The sequence below is a fragment of the Arachis duranensis genome, chromosome 3 (genome assembly GCF_000817695.3).
Source record: "Arachis duranensis cultivar V14167 chromosome 3, aradu.V14167.gnm2.J7QH, whole genome shotgun sequence".
Taxonomy (NCBI): domain Eukaryota; kingdom Viridiplantae; phylum Streptophyta; class Magnoliopsida; order Fabales; family Fabaceae; genus Arachis; species Arachis duranensis.
In genome coordinates this window covers 24,096,941-24,103,407 of record NC_029774.3, presented here as the reverse complement: position 1 = coordinate 24,103,407, position 6,467 = coordinate 24,096,941, and positions in this window count along the sequence as shown.

Below are 6,467 nucleotides of genomic sequence, written 5' to 3'. Positions count from 1 at the left end.
TTCGAGCATAGCAATATATACATATGATAAAAATAAGGAAAACCCCAAAGGAAACCAAAGGGACACAAATACATAAAACTTATTCTCCAAAATCTCTCATAAGAGGAGTCATCACAGTTTGTATTATTTAATGGAGGTAAAAGTATCTAAGCAAAACATATAAACCAAAATAGAGTCCCGAGAACAAAGGATCTTCGCTAATCCAGAAGTCTCCAGCATGCCTCAGCGAGAAACCTCACGCCCAGCATTTGAGAACCACAAAATCCGCATGGGTGAGAACCAGATGTCCCCAGCATGGTAACAGCTTCCACATATATAATACATAATAATAGAGGAAAGTCGAAGGCAATCCTAGAACTTCCTCTAGATAATATCAAAGCTTATAAACAGGCTAAACCATAAAGGGCATCTGACTAAAGATACTTCAGTCTAACTAATACTTCCCTTTCCAATTCCTTCAAACCTCCCAACCACCAGCAGGAGTATAATGTAGCAAACACAGTTATAGCAAACAAGAAGTATACAAATAGGAGCAAATAAGGCATTTAGACAATTAGCAAGTAATATGAAGTCAAATAGGCAATCTCAAATAATTCATATAGTATGCATATGATGAATGTCTATCCCTAGTGGCTGATGATATCATCTGTCGGTTATAGAGCCAACCCGACAAGTCCTGGCAGTTAACCATTGGACTGTCCCTCTGTCGTGTCTCCCCAACTTGAGTCATACTCAAAGTAAACTTGATCATAATCATGATCCATATCCATCACCCTCACTGGTGAATATTTATCCATCACCATCCCTGGTGAATATTTTTGGGGGTGAGCTCGTCCGGGAATTTCACAGTGCCTGGCCACCCTGACGACATAGGGTCAAAAGAGCTTCAAGTCTCGACCTGGAGCACGTGGTGGCTAGTCACTGCTTTCTCCCAGGGAAACTCTCATCTCCGATAATGGAAGTCCAACATTCACAATTCATTCAACAGCATATAGATGCGTTTATACATAGCCATAATCATGGCCCCGCTGTAACATGGCAATAATCCAGCCATCCGGCTCACGGTTAAATCCATAACCAGCCGTTTCATTATCAATCACAGCCTTTCGGCCCATGGCATAACAAGCACTTCCACCACCATCTTCCGCATCTCACATATTCATGCTTGATCCTCATTGATCATCCATTTTTCCCTTGCTTCACTCGCAAGTTGCCACATATGGTTTGCTTATTTATAAGTTTTGAAATTATCTGGAGGAAGTTCTAGGATTGCCTTTGACTTTCCTCTATTATTATGTATTATATATGTGAAAACTGTTACCATGCTGCGACCTTTGGTTCTCACCCATGCGGATTTTGTGGTTTTCAGATGCAGGACGTGAGGTGTCCCGCTGATGCATGCTGGAGACTTCTAGATTTGCGAAGATCCTTTGTTCCCGGGGCTATATTTTGGTTTATATGTTTTGTTTAGATACTTCTATCTCCATTAAATAATACAAACTGCGATGACTCCTCTTATGGGAGATTTTGGAGATTAGGTTTTATGTATTTGTGTCCCTTTGGGTTTCCTTTGGGGTTTTCCTTATTTTTATCATATGTATATATCGCTATGCTCGGACCGGTTATCTTCGCAGTCGGATCTTGAGTCTTGATATTCCTGTTTTTGATACTCCTTTGTAGATATATATAATCTCGCATTGGTTACCCTTATTCGTTACGTTATCGATCGGAGTGTTGCGCTTTTGAGTTGCGATTTTTGTTTACCCCTTTTTTTTACAAAGGCTCCTAGTTATAATCAATCATTCATACTACTATACGTACTAAATTTTTATTTTAGAGGTCGTAATACCTTGCCATCTCTGAATTATGACTTAAGCATAAGACTCTGTATGGTAGGGTGTTACATTATGGTATCAGAGCAGTTCGTTCCTGTAGAGCCTGAGGGATAGACTGACTATGCTTATGTGCATTCTCTGTGTGTGTGTTATGTGCTATTAGTATATCTGCTTGATATAATTGGCATAAACGTTCATGAGCATGCATTTGGGACTTTGAAGCACTAGACTTCCGATATTGAGACTGATCAACTTAATATCGATTGTTTGGTGTGTATAGGAACCAGATGGCGCCTCGTGGACGTGGTAGAGGTAGTGCAAGAGGTCGTACGAATGCTCATGCACCGGAGAATAACCCTAATGACCCGGTGAACTTTATGACTGCGTTGGAGCACATGGCTGCTGCTATGCAAGCCACTGCTGAGGCTCTTGGTCAATAGATGAACAACTATGGTAATGATGGAGGTGGAGTTCAGGGCCCGATGATGCTGGCAAACTTTTTGAAGGTTAATCCGCCTAAGTTCAAGGGAACTGCTAGTCCGATTGAGGCTGATACATGGTTTCAGGCTATAGAGCGAGCACTGCAAGCACAAGTGGTACCTGAAGGACAGCGTGTCGAGTTTGCCACCTATATGCTCACAGGTGAAGCGTCGCATTGGTGGCAAGGTATCCGATGTCTTCTGCAGCAGGGTGATGACTATATCACTTGGAATGTTTTCCAAGAAGAGTTCTATAAGAAGTACTTTCCGACTTCTGCTAGGACAGCTAAGGAACTTGAGTTACTGCAACTGAAGCAGGGTACTATGCCCATATCAGAGTATACTGACAAGTTTGAAGAGCTGTTCAGGTTCTCTCGTATGTGCCAAGGGACTGCGGTGGAATATGAGGAATGGAAGTGTGTTAAGTATGAAGGAGGACTCCGGAGTGATATTTTTAGTTCAGTGGGACCAATGGAGATTAGGACCTTCTCCGAGTTGGTAAACAAGTGTAGGGTTGCTGAAGAGTGTGTGAAAAGGGCAACCGCTGAGAAAGGGAGTAAAAAAGGATCATTCCCACAGAATCGAGGGAAGAGCTTTGCACCTAGAGGTCCGTCTTTCAAGAGGGGAAGCTCTTTCAGGAGGCCCAACAACAACAACAACTTCCAAGGAAAGAAGTTTGGGAAGCAGCCTCAGAATGATCAAGCTTGTACTAGGTGTGGAAGTCACCATCCGGGAGCACCATGCAAGGCCGGATGGGGTTTGTGCTACACTTGTGGAAAGGCGGGGCATAAAGCCGCAAATTGTCCGGAGAAGCAGAAACAAGGTGCTGGAAAGGCACAACAGACTGGTCGGGTGTTTACCACCTCAGCTATAGGTGCCGAGGGATCCGAGACACTTATCCGAGATAATTGTGAAATGGCGGGTCAAACTTTAAATGCTTTATTTGATTTGGGAGCATCACATTCATTCATTGTATTTGAGAAAGCCCATGAGTTAGGACTGAAGATTGTAACTTTAGGTTATGATCTAAGAGTGTACAATGCTACCCATGAAGCCACGGTAACTAGGTTAGGATGCCCGGAAGTTTCCTTTAGGTTCAAGCAGCGTGATTTTATTCATAATTTAGTCTGCTTGTCGATGATCGGTCTTGATCTTATCTTGGGATTGGACTGGTTATCTAAGAACCATGTTCTGCTAGATTGTTCTACAAAGTCGGTGTACTTCATGCCGGAAGATACTGAAGGGCCAGTCGTGGTGAATAATTATTACTTGAATTCGATGATGGTGAACTGTTCCGGGACCGAATGTCAGGGTATCATGTTGTTAACCGTGGGTGTTTCGGGTGATGATCAAAGGTTGGAACAGATTCCGGTTGTGTGTAAGTTTCCGGGAGTGTTTCCTGACGATATTGATGAGTTTCCACCTAATCGAGAGGTTGAGTTTGCTATTGAATTGGTGCCCGGGGCGGGACCAATCTCAAGTGCTCCTTATAGGATGTCACCGTTAGAGATGAACGAGCTAAAGTCTCAGTTAGAGGATTTGTTGGGAAAGAATTTTATACGACCAAGTGTCTCTCCGTGAGGTGCTCCAGTATTACTAGTAAAGAAGAAGGATGGGAGTATGCGGCTCTGTGTGGATTACAGGCAGCTGAACAAGGTTACAATAAAGAATAAGTACCCATTGCCGAGAATTGATGATCTCATGGATCAGTTACAAGGAGCTGGAGTTTTCTCCAAGATCGATTTGCGATCCGGTTATCACCAGATAAGGGTGAGGGATGAGGATATCCGTAAGACCGCTCTCAGGACTCGTTATGGTCATTACGAGTACACTGTAATGTCTTTTGGGTTGATGAACGCCCTACGGTATTCATGGACTACATGAATAGAGTTTTCCGTCCTTTTTGGATAAATTCATTGTTGTCTTCATTGATGACATACTGATTTATTCCAAGACTGAAGAAGAGCATGCAGAACACTTGAGGACCGTGTTGCAGATTCTAAAGGAGAAGAAACTCTATGCAAAACTGTCTAAGTGCGAGTTTTGGAAGAGTGAGGTGAAGTTTTTGGGCCATGTGGTGAGTAAGAAGGGAATAGCCATAGATCCAACTAAGGTGGAGGCTGTGATGGATTGGAAGCAACCAACCACCGTGACGGAGATAAGGAGATTTCTGGGTTTAGCTGGCTATTACCGAAGGTTTATCAAGGGCTTTTCACAAATAGCTTTGCCAATGACAAAGTTAACCCGCAAAGACACTCCGTTTGTTTGGAGTCCTGAGTGCGAGGAGAGCTTTCAGACATTGAAGAAAAAGTTGACCACTGCACCTGTGTTAGTGTTACCCGAGCCGAATGAGCCATTTGAGGTGTATTGTGATGCCTCATTGAAGGGTCTAGGGTGCGTGTTGATGCAGCATCATAATGTGGTGGCATATGCCTCACGACAGTTGAGACCTCATGAAGTTAGCTACCCTACGCACGATTTGGAACTCGCTGCAGTTGTGTTTGCCTTAAAGGTGTGGAGGCATTATCTCTATGGGGTTAAATTCCAAGTCTTCTCCGATCACAAGAGTTTGAAGTACCTCTTTGATCAGAAAGAGCTTAATATGAGGCAGAGAAGGTGGATGGAATTGTTGAAGGACTACGACTTTGAGTTGCATTACCATCCGGGAAAGGCGAACGTAGTGGCGGACGCGTTAAGTCGGAAGTCGTTATATGCAGCTTGGATGATGCTTCAAGAGGAGAAGTTGCTCAAGGGATTTGAGAGTCTGAAAATTGGTGCTCGAGAAGTATCCGGAACTTTGTGTTTGAGCCGATTAGAAATCTCAAGTGACTTTAAGTCCGAACTCCTAAGGGCCATCAGAATGATGAAGCTTTATGGAAGGTGTTACCGGCCATTGAGCAAGGAAAACAATGGAGAGTGTCGGAAGAAAAAGATGGGTTATGGAGATTCAAGGGTAGGATCATTGTGCCAGATGTTGGCACTTTGAGGCAGGATATCTTAAAAGAGGCACACAAAAGGGGATTCTCCATTCACCCGGGAAGTATTAAGATGTACCATGATTTAAAGGCGATTTTTGGTGGCCGGGTATGAAGAATGATGTGGCGGAATATGTTTCAAAGTGTTTAACTTGCCAAAAAGTAAAGATTGAACATAAAAGACCTTCCGGGATGTTGCAACCTTTAGAGATTCCACAATGGAAGTGGGAAAGTATTGCAATGGACTTTGTGTCTGGATTGCCAAGGACTAGGACTGGTTTTGATGATATCTGGGTGATTGTGGACCAACTGACGAAGTCAGCTCACTTTTTACCCATTCGGATGACTTACACCCTTGAGGAATTAGCACGGTTATACATAAAGGAGATTGTGAGACTTCATGGTGTACCTGCTACTATAATCTCTGATAGAGATCCTCGTTTCACTTCAAGGTTTTGGGGTGCATTTCAGAAAGCTTTTGGAACCCGATTAAGCTTGAGCACGGCTTACCATCCTCAAACAGATGGTCAATCTGAGAGGATGATCCAAACACTAGAGGATATGTTAAGAGCTTGTGTTTTGGACCAACCGGCAAGTTGGGATCGGTATATGCCATTAGTGGAGTTTGCATACAATAATAGCTATCATGCAAGCATCGGAATGGCTCCGTATGAGGCCTTGTATGGGAGGAAATGTCAATCTCCGCTATGTTGGTATGAAGCTGGAGAGAAAAGCTTGTTAAGGCCAGAAATGATAGCTGAGACTACTGAACAAGTCAAGAAAATTCGTGATAGGATGCTTACGGCGCAGAGTCGTCAAAAGAGTTACGCCGATCAGAGGTGAAAGCCCTTAGAATTTGAGGAAGGAGATCATGTTTTCCTTAAGGTTACTCCGACCAGGGGAGTAGGTAGGGCGATTAAGGCAAAGAAGTTGAATCCTCGATACATTGGTCCATTTCAGATCCTGGAGAGGATTGGGCAGGTGGCGTATCGGATGGCTCTACCACCTCATCTTTCGAATCTGCACGACGTGTTTCACGTGTCGCAGCTTCGGAAGTACACTCCTGATGCTAGCCATGTGTTGGAACCTGAGTCGGTTCAGTTAAGGGAAGATTTGACGCTTCCAGTGGCTCCGGTCAGAATTGATGATACTAGTATCAAACGGTTTCGTGGAAAAGA